The sequence below is a fragment of the Peromyscus californicus genome, unplaced genomic scaffold, assembly GCF_007827085.1.
Source record: "Peromyscus californicus insignis strain IS unplaced genomic scaffold, ASM782708v3 Scaffold_18__1_contigs__length_77618521, whole genome shotgun sequence".
Taxonomy (NCBI): domain Eukaryota; kingdom Metazoa; phylum Chordata; class Mammalia; order Rodentia; family Cricetidae; genus Peromyscus; species Peromyscus californicus.
The window spans coordinates 39215033-39235106 of NW_026294480.1; the positions used below are offsets into that span (position 1 = coordinate 39215033).

The window sequence follows — 20074 nt, forward strand, 5'->3', positions numbered from 1 at the left end:
CCTTTATTATGTTTAGGTATGTTCCCTGTATTCCTGATTGCTCCAAGACCTTTATCATGAAGGGGTGTTGAATTTTGTCAAATGCCTTTTCTGCAACTAGTGAGATGATCATGTGGTTTTTTTTCTTTGAGTTTGTTTATATGGTGTATTACATTGACGGACTTTCGTATGTTGAACCACCCTTGCATCCCTGGAATGAAGCCTACTTGATCATGGTGTATAATTGTTTTGATGTGTTCTTGGAGTCTGTTTGCCAGTATTTTATTGAGTATTTTTGCATCAATGTTCATGAGGGAGATCGGTCTGTAGTTCTCTTTCTTTGTTGTATCCTTGTTTGGTTTAGGAATCAGGGTAATTGTAGCCTCATAGAAGGAATTTGGTAATGTTCCTTCTGTTTCTATTGTGTGGAACAATTTAGAGAGTATTGGTATTAACTCTTCTTTGAAGGTCTGGTAGAATTCTGCACTGAAACCATCTGGTCCTGGGCTTTTTTGGTTGGGAGACTTTTAATGACTGTTTCTATTTCCTTAGGAGTTATTGGACTATTTAAATAGTTTATCTGGTCTTGATTTAACTTAGGTATGTGGTACCTATCCAGAAAGTTATCCATCTGGTGATGGGATGGCCAAACACACTAACTGTCGTGCTAGAAACCCCATCCAACTACTGAAGGATCTGGATGCAGAGATCCATGGCTAGGCCCCGGGTGGATCTCTGGGAGTCCAATTAGCGAGAATGAGGAGGGTTTATATGAGCGAGAATTGTTGAGACCAAGGTTGGATAAAGCACAGGGACAAATAGCAAAATGAATGGAAACACATGAACTATGAACTAATGGCTGAGGGGTTAGCAACTGCATCAGGCCCTCTGAATGGGTGAGACAGTTGATTGGCTTGATCTGTTTGGGAGGCATCCAGGCAGTGGGACTGGGTCCTGTGCTCATTGCATGAGTCGGCTGTTTGAAACCTGGGGCCTATGCAGGGTCGCTTGGCTTGGCCTGGGAGGAGGAAACTGGACCTGCCTGGACTGAGTCTACCAGGTTGATCTCAGTCCACGGGGGAGGCTTTGCCCTGGAGGAGGTGGGAATGGGGGGTGGGCTGCGGGGAAGGTGAGGGAGGCAGGAGGAGGGAGAACAAGGGAATCCGTGGCTGATATATAGAACTGAATTGTATTGCAAAATAAAAAAAAAAAAAATGAAAAAAAAAAAAAAGAAAGTAGAGTCTTGGGCCAATGAGATAGCTCAGCACATAAAGTGCTTGCAACCCTATCATGGCAACCTGAGTTTAATTCCCCCCACATCTGTAAGGATAAAAAGAAAGAACAGACTCAATAAGATTGTCTTCTGCCCTCCATACATACACTATGGTATTCACCTATACACAACATATATGTGTGTGTGTGTGTATATATAGATATATATATATTACATATATGTATACAAAATGAAAATTGAAGAAATTAGAGCCTACCTGTACATAAAAGCATACACATAGTTTAAACTGTGGAAGTAAGTTAGCCTGTTAAGCTCCATCACATGAGGTAACAATAGACTCAAAAAGTCTTTCACTGAGGATGTGTCACATCCTGGGCTTTCTTCTAAGTCAAGATCTTTTGTATTTCCATGAGAAATTAAAAGATTCAAATAAGGTATTACTGCATTAAAGGTCATGAACCTCTTTTTTCAGACATCAAAACCCATGTTCTTATTCCTGGATTGAACTTCCCTCTAGTTATAGCGTTCTGATGGGATTGAGGAAGGAAAATCTCTAAGAAAGCAATAATTTTCCTCCTCTCTTCTTTCAGCCCCTCACTTCCTCCATGTCAAGAGCATTTCTGCTCACGGGTCTCTGCTTCAGGCCATTGTCAAGTAGAATGGAGTCTAACTTTTGAATTCCCCTGTGTCATATTAGCCCTCTAGTGGACCCACCATCCCAAGCAGGCAGCATAGGTTTTAGGGAGACATTAGTGTGATAATATGGAGCTGGCCTATCATTTTAAGTTCAAAGCATTTAGCAAGGTAAGTTCTACATATCTTGCCAAGAGATTAACGTGACCTGCCAAATCCATTCGTAAAACTCCCATTTTGTTTTTTTTTTTTTTTTGTTTGTTTGTTTTTCGAGACAGGGTTTCTCTGTGTAGCTTTGCGCCTGTCCTGGGACTCGCTTGGTAGCCCAGGCTGGCCTCGAACTCACAGAGATCCGCCTGGCTCTGCCTCCCGAGTGCTGGGATTAAAGGCGTGCACCACCACCACCCGGCCATAAAACTCCCATTTTGAAGGGGAGGTTAAAGGTCAAGGTGATAGAGAGGTTACACTTGTGCAGTTGCTGAAGAACAGCATAGAGAGGTTACATGTCATGGAAAGCTGATGGGAAAACTAGGTGATCACGGGTAGCTCTGTAAATAAGCATGTCTGCTGTAGATTTGCATTCACTTCCTCTGTGTGGTTTAAAATAGTTGACTACAAAGTCTGCTGAATTTTGTTCTAATGAATTGGGACACAAGAGGGTTCAGTATGCCACTGTGTTGCCTGGGCTAGTCTGAATTCTCGGGGCCAAATGAACTTCCTTTTTTACCCTTCCAAGTATCTGGAATTACAGGCACACATTGCTGTGTGTGACTAATTTGGTCCTAATAAAGTATGCTTTCAGAGACATTATATGGAATTAAAACAATATATGATTTCTCTTTTGGAAAAACATATATATATATATATATATGTATATATATACATATATATACATACATATATATAAACATATATATGTATGTATATATATTGTTTGTTTGTTTGTTTGTTTGTTTCATTCCTGGGGCTTGCTCCTCCTACACCCTATTTTGATATCATGTGTTTTCTGGTTTGCTTGTGATGGGGAATTTATGTTACATTTCTTGAAGTGAGTCTTTTTTGTTGTTTTGGATTTTTTTTACTTTTTGAAATTATAAGATAATTAATTACATGATTTCCCCCTCCCTTCCATTTCTTCTCTCTGACCTCTCCTGTGTACCCCCTTGCCCTCTCTGAAATTCATGGCCTCTTTTCCTTTAATTGTTTATATATATATATATATATATATATATATATATATATATATATATGTTTATAGATTTCTAAAACATACAAGAATGACTTGCTTAGTCTGTATAATATCACCTACGGCATGCATAGGACCTCAGGGCTGACCACTCAGTATTGGATAACCAGCTGGGGGACTCTTCTCTGGGGCAGACCATTTCTCCTGGTCTCAGATGACCTCAGCATTCCCCTAGTTGTCTCATTTCTCTGTCTAGGGTCGTGGCCCCTAGTTTCTGCTTTCACATTAGGATTCCCATGGGATTCCTGCTTGGTCAGGTCTTGTTTAGGCAGCCATGTTGATAAGACCTCATGGGGGGAGCCTCTCTCACATTTCCAAAGGACCCACTCTCACAGCAAGCTTTTAAAAACCACTTTAAATGCAAAATGGAGCATACTTTCTTAAAACTTAAAATTAAAAAATAAATGAATCCATCCTATAAACAAGTTCTCTTAATCACAGAGCCACTGCTAATGGAGGCTCAGCTAGGTGTACTTTCCTTTTTACCCACCCCCCCCCCCCCCCCGCCCCGCCCCGCAACTAGAGAATATAACAATATAATGCTCCATGTGCTTCAAGCCAGAGAGAACACACCGAGAGCCTGGCTGCTCGTCACTTCATCTTAAGCCGCCTTTTAGCCTCCCTCCTTTGGGAATGGTGTGTTTTGTAGCTGTTATCACTTGTGTGGTTGGAAGGGACCAGGAAAATGAATAGGATTTGAAGGTGTGTAGAAAGATGTGAGCCTTGCCATGATCCTTGGGATTTGCAGAAGCCTTTCCAGTTCTTTGTACCACCGTGTGCCCAGCCTCAGTTAATATTTCATCTCTGCTCTGCTTTTAGTTTCTAAACGACAGATGTTTTAAACATCAGTGTAGGGTTCTTCTCCCCCCCCCCCACCTCTCTCCCCACATCTCTAAGCACTGGACCCACCCTGTTAGCTCTTTTGATTTCACCTTCACAGCTCTGTACTCACTGGAGAGACAGGAAATGGATGCTAATAGAACAAGACAGACACTTAGAGAAGTCTTTTTAAATGACAGCATGGGTTCGCATGCAAATAGGAGATATAAAGGCATTTCTTCCTCACTTCTGATGACCATAAATATTAACACTAAGATCAGTTCACAGTTTGCCAGTGTTATGACTATATTTTAAAGTTATATTTCACTTAAGGTAAAAATACTTTGTTTGAAGAAGATATCTTTGTATGTAATATTAAATTTTATACAGTTCCATAAACCATGTTTCTTTCCTTTAAAAAAAAAATGGCAATAGATTCTTCTCTCATACAGTGCATTCTGACCACAGTTTCTGATCCCTCCACTCCTCCCAGCTGCAGGCACCTCCCCTCTCCCCCAGATCTACTCCCTCTCCGTTTCTTCAGAAAAAGAGCAGGCTTCCAAGAGACAACGGTAAAACAGGACAAAACAGTATAAAATAATTAGAGGCAAAAGCCCTCAAATCAAGGCTGGATGAGGCAATCCAATGGGAGGAAGAGCCCCAAGAACACGTGAAAAGAGTCGGAGATACACCCACTCCCTCCCTTAGGAGTCCCACAGAAACACCAAGCTAACAGCCATCACATGTACACAAAGGACCAGGTGCAGGCCCACGCTTGCCGCTTCAGTCTCTGTGGGCCCATATGAGCCTTGCTTAGTTGATTCAGTGGGCCATGTTCTCTTGGTGTCCTCCAGCCCCTCTGATTCCTACAATCTCCACCCACCCCATTACACGGGGTTCCCTGATCTCCTAGGGGAGGGACCTAATGGAGACCTCCAATTTAGACTCTCTCTCCATATCATGTCTGGCTGTGGGTCTTTGCACCCGCTCCCATCTGCTGCCGGAGGAAGCCTCTCTGATGATGACTGGACAAGGCATTGATCTATGAATATTGCAGAATATCATTAGGAATCATTTTATTGGTTTGGGTTTTTTTCTTTATTTTTTGTTTGTTTGTTTGTTTTGCCTGGCGTGTTTGGTTCTACCCTAGGTCTCTGGGCTATCCAGTCTCTAGTTCCTGGCCATCCAAGCAATATAGGGCATGGGCTCCCTCTGGTGGCATGGGCGTCAAGTTAAACCAACCATTGGTTGGCCACTCCCACAAGTTCTGTGCCACCACTGCCCCCAGGACATGTTGCAAGCAGGACAAATTGTAGGTCAAGGGTTTTGTGGCTGGGTTGGTGTCCAGGTTTATAACTATCCTTTAACGTTAAATTTCACTTCACAAGTAAAATACTTTGCTCGAAGAAGATATCTTTGTATGTAATATTAAATTTTATACAGTCCTGCAAACCACTTTTCTACAAGAAGTTTAATGAACATTCATTCATGGGCAAGGTAACAAAATGTTAGAGTATAATCAAAACCATTTTTTGAAGAACATGAAATTTTAATTTCTCACCATGTAGTACTCAGATAAAAATAGTTCAGGCAATAGATATGCCAAAAGTAAAAGTCAGTCCAGGTTCGTGAGCATTTGTCCAAAGGAAATGTTACTATATACTCTGTCATATTCCAGTCATTTGTGGGCTGAATTCACTGATACAGTGACGAATGGGTATTTGTTTTTTACCAAGTGCCTAAAGTGGAATGAACAAGAAATTAGTGCCCTCTATGAGTGGGAATGCAGAATACATCTTTTAAATAAGAATGTATTCTAAAACTGAAAAATGGTGTTAACTGGTGGCATGGCCCAATCAAAATGAGACATTTAATGCAAGATAGTCTTCCTTATAAGCAGTTTGCTGATGAATAAAAACAAAGAGGAGAAAAACATGCATTTCCCGGTGTGTCGTTAAATTGTGTCTCATTAAGAACTGACATCATGGTGGAGCACAAACCCTTAGAGAATACTCTGTGACAAGCGTCATATGAAAGGGGAGAACCCGTGCCTCCTAGCACATGGTCCCTAAATCAGGATGTGTACAGTGGGGCTGGGTGATGCATAAACTTACCAGCAGTTCTTATTAATTTTCACCAGCAATCTCACCTCTAATGATACTGATGAACCAATCGTGTTTGTTCCAAGTAGCCCAGGGGACCACTGCATGCACTGACTTGCTAAGCTTCTGCTTTCTCGGCCATCCCCACACCAAGCAGTTCTATACTGTTGCCTCCATGAAAATGTAGGTGTTCTCCTGTTGGAGTAAGAAGGAGTCTCTTGTCCTGCTCTCTCTGAAGTCCCATTTCCCTTTGGCGTCTGTTGTTTGGCTCTGGTCTGTCGAGGCTGAACTGAGGAAATCATGTTTGGAAGGAGCACTGACTTTGGCTCTGGACAACTGGCAGATTTCACCATTTGGCATTCCGAAGGCTTCTACCATCCATTCCAGAATTGTCACTCCCCACATCTATGCTAAGGCCATTTCTGCCTTCCCTGTGCAGATCATGGGGGTTTCTGTGATTAACAGGCCAATACCAAAGCCAAGGATATCAAAGCCCATATTCAGTTGACATACTAATGACAGCCATCGACATCTGTCACTTACAATTTTAACATAGCTGTTTTTGAATGTGTATAGAATTACTTTTCTCGGTTTTGTGCTGTTTCTATTATGCAGGCTAGCTCTGATGATATCTGTGTTTGTAGTGCCCAGCGTCTCAGAGAGTGAACCCTTCATCAACAGGCAGTGCCTCCCCCTCAGGAAGATGGCATAATCGAAGCCTTTGTTTCTCTCATAACCCAACTGTGCGTGGCACGTCACTAGCCACGCTCCATGCTATTGTGGACACATAAACCTGAAGCTGTGATTTGGGTATTGAATTAAGGTCTTCTGGCTTATAACGATGGAAACATTACCACAGGCAATTAGCAAAACTTGTTAAAGTTCCAAGGAAGATGATAAATTAGAATTTCAGGATGGAGTCAGATAGTTTAGAAAACCAGAATGAGGGGAAAATCAAAACTTTGCCTATTTCAAGTCTTGCCCTTTGCTCCTTTGGCTTTCAGAGAAGTATTTTTCAAAAACGTGCATTCATCCTTGTGTTCTCTTTGCATATGTCCTGGTGCCTTTAGGTGCTATTGGTCATTTTTATCTCTATCTCAGAGCTTTGTCAAATGCTCAAATGTGGCTAAGACTTGACTGTAACCTTTCTCTTTTTGTGTTTTGTCTTTTAGGTAAGTATTTTGATATCCTTCCTTATCAATGCTGAAAGAAAATCCACCTGCCTGATGCAGAACCAATGGCTTTAAAAAAGTAAGATAGAAACTGGTGTGAATGGTAAAGAGTGGCACTCCCCTGCTGCTGGTAAGAATGTAAGTGGTATTCAAAGAAGTTGGCTTTTCCTAAGGAAGGGGACTGACAGCCTGGGAAGATGGGGGATAGGTGGGTTGGATTGTTGCTGTGCAAGTACAGAGAGGATTCTAAAGAATGTTCATGAAATATTCATCCACATCTGCTTACTGGCTGGATAAATGGTCCTCTTCTGGGCTGGCTCACCACTCCTAGGCTGGGAATTGTTCTCTGAAATACTACTCTCACACTTTTCCTAGATGGAAGCAAATGTGGCAGTGTTACAGATAATTTGCTTTCTGGTCTTTGTCTTTAAAAGGGAGCTAAAGTAAAGGAAATATTTTTTTTTACGATTTCATTTTAATTTATACAGCTTTGCTAAAATTTAAAACATGTGTCACATGTGATCATGAATATGTAGATAAGCCCCATCCAGATTCTGGATATGTTGGAGAAATGCCAGTGCTCTCAAATGATGTATTCCTTTGTTCTTTTCTCATTTTATACATGGCAACTCCTGTGTACATATCAAATAATATGCAAAATACAAATATAGTGATTCGGTGTTATTTTGCTCATACCTGTAGTCATTTTTGTGGCTATCCATTTCAAGATTTTAAACCATCTGTGTTAAATATTGTGTTCATGATGGTGCCAGGATACCACTTCTGCTACTAATGCCACATTTAATATAAAGTAAAATGATCCTATGAGAATGACAGCTGTATTATTGGAAATACGTTTAATGTTGATGATGAACGAATTGCAAATGCTGAAATACTTCTGAGACAGGGCCCAGTAACTAAATATTGTCCTCTCCCAGAGTACATGGGTCTGGTCAAACTTTCTGCTCTCCTGGTACCATCTGCCTTTCCATCATCTAGCTGTTGCTCACTCAGATGCTAATGCCTGGTACAAATCCTTCCACAAGAGTGCCAACCTACACTGGCTTGTGAGGCTCCACAAAGGTTTCCTAGTGAGATCTGAGCTTGCTTTCCACAGCAGGGGCTGCATTAGGAGATGGCTTGACCATGTACATGGTCATCAAGTGGTTGGGATGGTCTTCACTTGGCTGTGCTGGGGGGGGGGGTCTTTTGCTCCACCCCTTGGCGTTCTTTTGAAAACCCTTTACTAGAGAAAGAAGGGACTGGTGGGTTTTGACCCAGACCTTCCCGAGGCTATCCTGTGTTTTCTAATGTTCTCTCTCTCTCTCCTCTGTGTTTCTATCTACATATTCCTTATTTCTCGCTGCTCAAGAGTACCCTGGGTCGGGGGCAGGAGCTGGTCTCCCTCACTGGCTTATCCTTATCCTGAAATCATTCATCAATAGAGACCATGAATTATTTTGCTATAGTTGCTATAACCAACGACCATAGACTGATGATTTAAATGGCAGCCATTTATTTCCTTACAGTTCTGAAGGTTAGGAGCCTGAGATTAAAATATCTTTGAGGTTGGTTTCTATGCAGGTCTCATCCTTGGAAGACAGCTGAATGTCTTCTCCCTGGACCTCAGGGTATCTGTGTCCAGATTTCTCTTAATGTAAATATGAATTCTTCTGTGTTAGGTTCAATGCTAATGACCCCATTTTAACTAAATGACCTCTTTAAAGCACTTCTCTCTAAACACAGTCAGATGACATGTAACCATGTTTCAGTCAAGGACTAAGAGTGCACAGTGGTTGTTTGTGAAATTGTATCATCAAGTGATTTCTTAATTTCTCTAGGTATGATACATGCACAATAACAAAACTTCCTAACAATGCTTTTCTTATGCTATATCTCCATCACTAAGTAAAGCATGGTGTATAGACATACTCTGAGGTTCAAAGGGACAGGATTTGGGCATGGAAGTATGCAGTTTACTCTGTAATAGTACGCATATGGTTTCTTGCCTAATTCTTGTCAACTCATTACATGGGTACATTTATTATATCTTCCCTAGTTAGAATATGGGCCTATCAAAAATAAAGACTGATCGTATTTTAATTGTTATCACTTCATTCAAAGTACACAGAGGGCTGAGGCATGTGATGTCTAACATTACACACACATTATCTGAAAATATGGAAATTGTTAGCATGAGGGGAGGCCAGATGAGTGTCCTCTACTTACTCCTAGATGACTTCTGATCCCTTATTTTCACACAGAAAAAACAAACAAACAAACAACAAAACAGAAGTCTTAGGTCAGGCAGTGTTCCAATGAATTATCTCTAATCCATTCCTGGGAACCCATCAGCCTTCAGTCGGCAGAGATGATCTGACGAAAAGAAACATTGACCTCTGCCCCTGGGTCAAAGAGTCGAGGGCACTGAACCCAGGTGCATGCCACAGAAAACAATTTGGGCTAGTAGAAAGTAATTACCTAATTCAAAGACATTTAAATGTCAGGTAGGGTTTTGGAAGGGAAAAGTATGAACATATTTGTAATCCTGAGGTAGGAGATGGAATGTTCTGGAATTCAAATTCAAGTCCTAGAAATCATGTCTTAAATCCTTACTTAAATCATGTCTAACACTCTGCTAAGTCTAGTTTCACACTTTCACACACTCTAGTACAAACACAAGATAATTATTCTAACTAAATTTTCATCATTAAACTGTTGGTTCAGTTTATATTGACCTTATTTAGTTTTATTCTATTACCCATAATCTCTAGAGCCAGCATTCAAAAATATTTTCTATGCTTTAAAGCAGGGTCACCCTAGAATCATATCACACTGATGCTTGTTTAATTAAATTATAAGTATGGTTCAACAAGTTTATAGAAAAATCTCAAGATAATATGAATCCACAGAACTTCAGGATGGTTATCGTATACAGATTACTGGATGTGTTTTAGAGCTAGTTCTTATACCTGCACAATCTGAGATTCTCCATCTGGAAAATATGGAAACAAAGTATCTACCGAGTACTTTCTGGTATTGAAGTACACAAAAACTTTAACCCAGTCCTGGCAAAAGAGTACAAAGGGTAAACATTTGATCTATGTGTTGTTTCACTCCTTTTCCCCTTTGAAGATGTTAGCATTAGTTCTATTCTGATCATATTTCATGCTATGGGTCAGACAAATAATGGGAAGAAGCAATGTTCTAACGTACAGAAGGAGATGGGCATTAACTCAAAGTTAAAAAGTTATATGTCAAATTCACACAATTAAGTGTTATAAAGCAAATACATACAGGTGCTAGAAGATGTGGTAACATGGAGACAAGTTTTTGTGTTGTTATTTGATGAAAGTAGTTGTTTTTGTTTTTAGTGTGTGTGTGTGTGTGTGTGTGTGTGTGTGTGTGTGTGTGTGTGTATGTATGTATGTGTTTTGTTTTGCTTTGCTTTTAGCCAGGTCTTTTTGTTTGGTTTTTGTTTGTTTGTTCGTTTTGGTAGCCCTGTCTGGCATGGGACTCACTATCTGGACCACAGTGACGTCAAACTCACAGAGGTCTGCCTGCCTCTCCTATTGGAATTAAAAGATACAGTACTATTTTATGATGGACGTACAGAAAAACCTCTTGGTTCCTCGACTGTTAGATGCCATCATTTATAAGATTTTTACTAGGAGAGCCATGTGGCCTGGCACCTCAGGACACCTGGGGAGAAAAAGACCCTTTGGCCAGGAAAATGGAAGCATTTGGGGAAGGCATCCCTAATGTGGAGAAAGAGGGATGCAGCCAACAGTTGTCTCACTGTCCAGACAGCTCAGCATGAGCTACCTAGGTCATTTTGGGGTGGTTTTACTGGAAGTGCACCTCTGAGTAAACACGACTCATGGGTAAACTTCACTAGTAACAGTCCTGATATCTTGGCATCACCTGGCTGCTTGGTGAACCAAATTTCCCAGCACAGTTGGCGACTGCCAATTCTTATTCCAGATAATTTAGTGTTGTCTTATCCTGCTGTCTGCTGTAAAGACAAGATAATGAAAACCATACCTTTAATTAATGTCTCTGTATATTTTAATTTGTTGAGAAATTTTGTTATAATTTCATTAAGAGAATGTTGCAATGAAATTTAATCCATTTCCTATTTTTTTAATATTTATATTCCTTTGCAATTCATATCCACTTAGCGTATGTGATTTTTATTCCTTATGATTTTCACTTAGGCTGCCATGCTAAATGCTTTCTAATTCCTCTCCATTTGTCATACTCCATGTGCAATGCTTTATTGACATTATATTATGTGTGTGTGTGTGTGTTTGTGTGTGTGTGTGATGGAAACGATGGACGTGAGTGTACATGAGTTCTTGTCACATTGGCAACTAGACAGAGAATGCGTCTTTTGTTTGCCATTCTTTTCTCTTTAGTAAGACTATCATCTTCTGTGTGCAGGAAGTGGGAATTTAAGGATTCGCGAAGAAGAAAGAGCATTTGCTGTGATCCTTGGGGAGACTAGGAGATAGGGCTGCTTAATTGTTTCCAGAATTTAAAAATATACATGGGGTTGGGCTGCAGTATAGAAGAGGTTGGCAGTCCTGGCCTGATTCTCCTTAGCCTTTCTCGGTTACACGATCAGCCCGTGGCCACTAGGTGGAAACAGTGTTAAAGTGTTAAAAGTGTTAAAACGCTTTTGTTACAAGTTGACACTGACAGATTGACATGTGGAGTGGCGAATTTCTTGATATGAATGAAGATGACGTCTTAAAGAGAAAAAAAAAATCCTAACACGTCTCTCAGATTTAGGTACAGCTTCCAGAGCAGAGAAAGACTGTGGCACCACCTAATGAGGACTGGCTTTCATATGAAGTGTGATGTTCTTAACACACCATCTCTTCCAAACCTTTGCTTCAGAAATGCTAATGAGTTGGCACTAAGAGATCATTTGCATCGTCAAAAGAGAGCTTTTGGCTTTGCATTTTATCTCAAAATAAATCAGAAGTTACATTGCTCTTAGAAATCAGCCTGATAGATAGAACAGAATGCTGGAAAAATAAAGCACTAAATGGCAAGGAGCACATAGCAGCTGAGTTCTGTTACCCAGCTGTCATTTGGTAAAGGTGTGCATGTCCTTCAGTAGCTCAAGGGATAGATTCCAATCTCAATCTGTTTTTTTTTTTTTTTTTTTATGAATTTCCAGAAATAACAAGATATAAGATGAAGTGATTTGAGGAAATCAGCCATGCTCTGAAGTTCCCCACCACTTCCTTGTTCAGATTGAGAATGGTATGCCAGTATAAGGGCGTGGCATGAGCGGTGTCTTCCTGCCACAGCACTACCAGCTTCCATGACTACCAATAATTCCATAAGAAAACATCAGTAAACCTAGCAACATTGCTTAAGCAGATCCATCCTAGGTGTCTCAGTTACTATTCAATTGTTGCAAATAACCAAGACAGACAATAGTTCCTGGGAAGGTTTAGAGGGAAGAGGGGAGGGGAGACATGTTGCAATTGTATTATCATCTCAAAAAAAATGAAGTATTTAATCAGGGACTCCCTTACAGTTTCAGTGGGTGAGTCCATGGCCATTATGGAAGGGTGCTTGGTAGCAGGTAGACAGGCATGGTGCTGGAGCAATAGTTGAGAGTTCCATTTGATCCGCAAACAGGAGGCAGGAGAAACTCCTGGCTTGGGCTTTTGAAACTTCAAAGCCCACCTCCAGTGGCACACATCCTCCAACAAGGCCACACCTCCTAACGCCTCCCAAACAATTACACCAACCAGGGACCAAACATTCAAACATGCATATCTACGGGCCCTTCTCATTCAAACCACCATAATGAGAAGGAAATGGGAGTAAAAAAGTCAAGCAACATTGCTTAGCCGATCTATTCCAGGTAAACTAGGCAAATGCTGGTGCTAGTGTAGTTCAATGAGTTAAGGCTGTTTGATTTTGAGCATGAACTACATACATCCAATATCAGCTTGTAGGTGTCCGTACATTGCCAGCATTGCTTTCCAATTGGTAATCTTTGCTATTGGGAATCTTTCCTGTTGGTAATCTTTCCTGTTGGTAAAGCAGAACCTATGGACCTGAATTGTTTTGGGTCAACAGAAGCATATAGAAGAGAAAGGTGGAGGCTTGTGCCGTGGGCACCCAGGGAAAAGGCTTTTTGTTGTTGGCATTTGCAAACTACTACATCCTTCCATGTTCCCTGTGTTGATCCAAAGGAAACACCTTTCAGGCTCAGCATTGTAAAGATTGTTCCTTGAACTGCAGATGGCATGCCGTGTGCTGGGAATTTTAAAGTGTTACTGGTACAAGAGTAACAATACTCTGATGGGAATTTTTTTTTTTTTTTTTTTTGGTTTTTTGAGACAGGGTTTCTCTGTGTAGCTTTGCGCCTTTCCTGGGACTCACTTGTTAGCCCAGGCTGGCCTCGAACTCACAGAGATCCGCCTGGCTCTGCCTCCCGAGTGCTGGGATTAAAGGTGTGCGCCACCACCGCCCGGCTTATCTGATGGGAATTTTAAAGTGTTACTGATACAAGGGTAGTAATACCCTGATGTACTAAAAATGCAAGGAATTTCATAGCCAACCCAACCAGCACCCCCTTCAGCACTGTTTAACAGTGAGGGAACACTAGGGTAGAGAGAGTGGGAAGATCAAAGCCTAGAGCACAGGGAAGGAGGCACTGGAGAACGGAAATTGGAAAAGAAAGCAAACCCCTCGTCACTGTGATTAGGGAGTACTGGGCATGGCACAGAAATCCCTGCTTCGGCCAACAGTCAGAGAATCTTCTTAAAGCCAATTGTCAAAACCTTGCAAAAAGCCAGAGGAGATGCCATCTTATTTTATAAAATGCCTTCTGCTCTTCTCCGTTCTCCATCACGGCACAGGATCAAGGTGAAAAGAAGAGGTCCATGCAGGAGATTCACATCTGCAAGCCTTGCCTCAGTGTCTGTGTGGTGGAGAGTGGAGACAGGCTGACCTGGGCAGCCCAAGTGTTAGAGCAGCTCTCAGGCCAGACACCTATATTTTTCAAAGCTAGATACACTGCCATGTCTCTTGGCATCAAGAGAATGGGAGGAAAAAATGCTGTTCTCTGCACACTAAGTGGAGCCAAGGCAGAAGAAATCCCGGAGAAAGGTCTGGAGAGGCGGGAATATGAGTTATAGAAAAATAACTTCTCAGATACTGGAGATGTTGTTTTGGGCATTCAAGAACACTTTGGTCTGGGCATCACGAATGGCCCAAGCATTGGGATCTATGCCCTGGACTTTGGTGAGGCTTCAGCATCACAGACAAGAAGCACAGGACAGGCTGCATTTGGACCAAACAGAATCATCAAAGTGGAGGCCACATGCTGGTTCCAACAGAAATTTGACAGGATTGTCCTTCCTGGCAAGTCAGTTCTATCCGAAAGACCAGTAAACTTTCCTTAGAGAAATATATAGAAAAAACAAAACAAAATTAAACAAACAAAATAAAACAAAAAAGCAAAAAAACAGTGCCTTCATGCTTTCTGAGTCAAATCCCTCAGGGAGCTTGCTCTAAGTGAAGATACTACAATGGTTTCTCAAACTCAACCCCTGACTACAGGGAAAGACTGTTTCAGTCTGTTTGGAGTACTGCTAACAAGTGGTACTGATTCTTCAGTGGCTACAGCCGTACTTGGATTCCTCTATACAGCACACCCATACCTGATTCATATTGCTTTGTTCTTTAACCTTTTCTTTCTGGACCCAAGGATAAAGACAGAAATAAATGAATAACCCATCCTAAGAAGACTGAAGAAATGATTTGTGGGGTGGTGGGGCTTGGACCACACAATAACTTTTAAAATTTCAGCTCCTAAATATTGCAACTGTTTTTCAGTTGCATGTTGGGTCACGTGATGGAGTTGAGGTGGTGAGCCAGGAAGCCTGGATGGATTTTGTACAGAATAAGTTCAAAAAGTCATTGGATAGTTCAAAAATAAGACAATCTATGACATTTTCTGAATTAAATTTTTAATTGATTAAATACATTCGGTATACTGACACCAATATGAGTCCTGATATTACTTCCTTATTCTTATATTATTTGTCATTTTATTTTTCTAGCTCAGCTTTTCATCTTACACATCTTCCCACTAGTACTTTACACAGTGTGCTGTCCTTAGTTTATTTGTCTCTGTCACTCAACGTAGGGTTTTGGAGGACAGGAGAAATATGGCATCCGTCTATGTGGTTGGCACCAAAAAGACAGCCTAATGAACATTTATTGACTGTTGGTGAGTTAGTAGATAAGGGGGAGACAGTTGGTTTTGTCTTTCCTGTGTGTATTTCTTCTTCTACTCTAGGCAATCTTGTAAGAGGGGTAGAAACCACTAGGGCATCTTAAAGAGTGTTTTGGGGGCTATACGACAGGAAACTTTGAGTAGGCAAACCCATAGACTGAGGATACATTAGATTCAATTGGAATGTTCTAGGTGACTGAAGAAAGGATTTTTCTGTCCTGAATATGAGAATCCATGTAACTTCAAGTCCAGCCACCACCAGCTTTGGCACTCACCTCATAGAAATAGATAATTGGGGCAATACATTTTTAATTAATTAAGTGCATTTAGTATACTGACACCCATACTAGCCATGATATTACTTGTCACCACACAGTCTGGTGTTTTCCCCGTATCAAGCCCCACCCACCAAAATAAACCAGATCTTTATTACATTGGCAAAGATGATTCCGAGTCTCTAGAGGAATTTGTGAGAGAATAACTAGTTCTTTGTTTCTAATTTGACATTTTGTTGGGTGCATATTTTTTAGTTAAATAAATGAATTCAAGTCTCCATCACCAAAAAGTCTCAGTAGAATATCGATATCTAACTTTACAAATTAAAAGATTTTACTATTTTTTTTTTTCAAATGCATAGGGCAGAAGAGAAGGAGGAGACAGGGGAGGAGAGAAAAAGAGACCAGAGAGAGTGAAATGGGGCCGGGGCTCTAATGCGTGCCATGTCTTCCACATTGCTGTAAATCTTAGACCTGGAAGCATCACACTAGCAGTAGCTTCCAGGCATGCTGATGTCTGTCCTCTGACGTTTCAGGAATTCCCCGCTGTGGGCTTCCTTTTAGAGCCTTTGTTACATGTTTTGTTCTAATTCCTTGATGGCGTATCTCCATCTGCTGAAGGTAGATATGGTTCTCTGAGGCTGCCAAAAGTTCTCTGGCAATAAATCTGTGCTTAACGCTGCTTAACACGGATGATCCAGTTAGCTAATGCCATTTAGGGTCAACATGGAAAGTAACTATCAAGAGGCTGTCTTCTTATGCACACTAGAAGTAGACTGTAATGATAGTTCCCCTAAAACATGTCCCATGACTTTAATCCTAGCATCATTCATTTTCACTCAACAAACAGAATCTGTTTATCCATTGAAGTAAATCATTCAGGAAATACGAGTTTAAAATTGTAATGCAGCATAAAGATTTTGAAAATTTTTCATACTGTTTTATAGGGATTTTACTTAAATGAATATAGGTAAAATAGCCTATAGATTATATGTATTGTCTGTATAATATTTCCTACAAGGTTTATATTTTATATGATAACATACATGTAGCACAATGTTAAAATTAAAATTTTTATTGCTCTTTTCCATTGAAAGTTTCCTATTAAAAAAATACCTCTGTCATATTAAAAATCCAAACTGTCATAATGTACTAGGTCAGTCTTTTAGTTATTGGAGCTATCTTTGAGCCAACACTGGGGATCCTTTATAGCTAGTGTGTTAGTTTCTTTCCTGTTGCTGTCATAAAATACTGTGTCAAAGAACAACTTAGAGAGCAAAGGGTTAATCTTGCCACACAATTCCAGGGGGATAGAGGTTATGCCTTGGCAGGGAAGCAGCCACAGCAGCAGGCAGGCAAAGCCTGACACCAGAGCAGGATGCTGGCTGATCACATTTTATGTGCATTCGGGGAAAAAAAGAGAAGTCAGGTGAGGCTCTAACCCTGCCCTCTCTCTGCTCGTATGGGGGTCGGAAATTCCACGTCTTAGACTTTATGAGTACTTGAAAGAAACACATTTCAACTTTTATGTGGCACTTTCTATGGTCATTAAATGCCATATCAAAAGGAATAGTTAAGGTTGCATTGGGCGTATGTGAATCTCTGTGCAGGAGTACAGACCTGGTAGTCTGTCAGTGACAGGAACCAGTTTGCCCAGCCCTCTCTGTCCTTCTTCCATCAGCTACACTTTGTTTCCCTTCTGTGATGACATCACTTCCAGTTGATTGACAGCTAGGCATGTTGAGATGCATATGTTGGAAGTTTGGTACTATCAGCAACAATATGTCCTTTTACAGGTGGATCTTAGAAAAGGTTGATTCATCATTGGGATGCTTCCCTCTAAAGAATCAATGCTGGACCCCAGAGTCCAGCATCTCTCTCTCTCATAAGGCCAGGATTTTATGAAATGCAGTTCTGTTCCTCTTTGTTCTCTGGCTTCGTCTCTCATATTATTTCATTACACATTTCTGTCGCTGTGATGACATCCTGCATAAGATGCCTAGCTGAACTGGGAAGATGCCATTGAGTCTCCAAAACTAATAAGCTTCTTTCCTTTTAAAAAAGCACCTAGCTTTGTTTATTCTTTCATAGCAGTAGAAATGAACTGATAATGTTGATGGAGACTGTCCAAAGTCAATAGCCAAGATGTGAGCTTGCAGCTGATAGGCTGGATTTGATTACTGCATACTACCGTACATATGTGTTGAAATGTCACATTCAACCCCGTTAATATACATAGTTAATATATGCTGATAAAAATAAAATGAAAGAAAAATTACCAAAACTTCCCAAAGGGCTGTCTTATTTATCTTAGTATTGTAACTGGTCTTTCTTTCTCTTTCTTTCTTTCTTTCTTTTCTTTCTCTTTTTGTTTTGTTTTGTTTTTTTTTTTTTTTCGAGACAGGGTTTCTCTGTGTAGTTTTAGTGCCTGTCCTGGATCTCGCTCTGTAGACCAGGCTGGCCTCGAACTCACAGAGATCTGCCTGCCTCTGCCTCCTGAGTGCTGGGATTAAAGGAGTATGCCACCACCGCCCACCATAACTGGTCTTTTCTTTGGACCACCTGCTCCTGAATAATGACATGGAGACTCATTATTAAGTATGAAAGTTTGGCCTTAGCTTAGGCTTTTTCCCAGCTAGCTCTTAAAACTTACATTAACCCATTTATATTAATCTACATTCTGCCATGTAGTTCGTTACCTCTCCTCCATACTGTATGTCCAACTTCCTCTGTGAATTCTCTGCCTCTCTGATTCTTCTCCAGTTTCTTTTCTCTCTCTCCCTGAAAGTCCTGCCTATCCTCTCCTGCCTAGCTATTGGCCATTCAACTCTTTATTAAACCAATCAAAAGGTACCTTAGGAAGGTAAAGTAAAACAGAGACATCCTCACAGAATGTGATCAAATATCTCACAACACATTATATTGTAACAATAAATGTTATACATCAATGCTAAGAGACAGTCACCCTTGTCTATTATGGGTTTCCAAGCAGCATGGCACTTGTGATATCATATGTTCCATATGAAGAGGGTATCACTCCACAAAGGCAATAAAGAGTGGGCTTGGCCATTTTGCTCCATGGTGCCAATACTTTAGCCTTAATTTCTTATCAAAGAAAAGACATTTCCCTGCTGCACTACTCAAGGAAGTTTGTCTATTTTCTTTTGTTCTTGTGTATTTCTTTTAGTACACAAACTCAGCTGAGTGATTTTTTTCTCCCATTCCTTATTTTCTATATAGTCATATACAAAACATCAGGAGGGAGAAAAATGGTCACTTCTTAGTAGAGTGGGATTATTGCGTTAGAATATGTTGTGACAAAATGTAAGCAGAGGTCAAATGCTCGATGAGTCTGCTCATCAACATGGGTGGTTCAGAAACACACTTCACTGAATGATTTAAAACATAATTGTGCCATCTGTTCTCCTGAGGTTTCATACTGTCTGTGATAGAAAAACAATCACCTTAAACAAATTCAAGATATAGGATTCTGCTGTTCATACTGGGGATGGCATTGGTAATTCAGATGACCTTACCTCTTTTTCCATGCAGTGACACTATTGATTTCCCTGTATTCGAAAGGAGAACAACAGAGGCCATCCTTTTTCCTAAGTGGAACCCACAGTTCAGGAATTCTGACATTTCTTTCAGAGGAATAAAACAATTTTAAAAAGTGTGCACCATATGCTGTGAAGGTGACATTATATAAGCTTTGAGTATGATACAAGCTGTCCACAGACATCTTCATATCAGGTCTACGAGAAATGATCAGATTGTCATTCATATTCCAGAAGCCATGTGATAGATTTCGTCTTAGTCTGTTTTGTGCCTGGAATGATAGAGTATGAGAATATCTGTACAAATGGAATGAGATTTCTTCAGGGGGAGTGCTGGTGATCCCCAAATGCTTCTAACACTTAGTTTCTGAATCACAAACTACATACTGTTTTATATTAACTGAAAATTTATTTATATATTGAAACCCTTTGTTCCCCCTCAAAAATATTGTACACTTTGTAAGAATAACAGTTGTTTTATTCTCCTTTTGTGTCTCTTAAAGTTGGGTTTAGTAAGGAAAAATAATGATTAAATGGATTGATTTTCAATAGCGCAAAATAGTGGCCCAATGCCAGGCTCTTACCATGTGTAATTCACATATGTAGGTCCACTGTCCTTAACCTGGCCTGTTCCTGTGTGAAGTTCTCTGTCAGGACGGGATCAGCGGGTGGCTATTGAGCATATTTTGAAGGTTTCTCCCAGTGAGTTCCTAGGGCTGTTCATGTTTGTCCTCCCAATCAGGCTTCATTGACTATTACATATATCCCATCTGCTTCTTTTAACT

The 20074-nt window shown here is 40.5% G+C and overlaps 1 protein-coding gene and 1 pseudogene across 2 annotated transcripts in view; both read left to right on the forward strand.

The window, feature by feature from the left end:
• The window catches only part of Pde4d (phosphodiesterase 4D), a 698811-nt gene that overhangs the window by 292047 nt on the left and 386690 nt on the right, over positions 1 to 20074 (forward strand). The gene's annotated exons all lie outside the window — the stretch shown is intronic.
• LOC128113518 (60S ribosomal protein L11-like) lies at positions 13689 to 14994 on the forward strand (annotated as a pseudogene).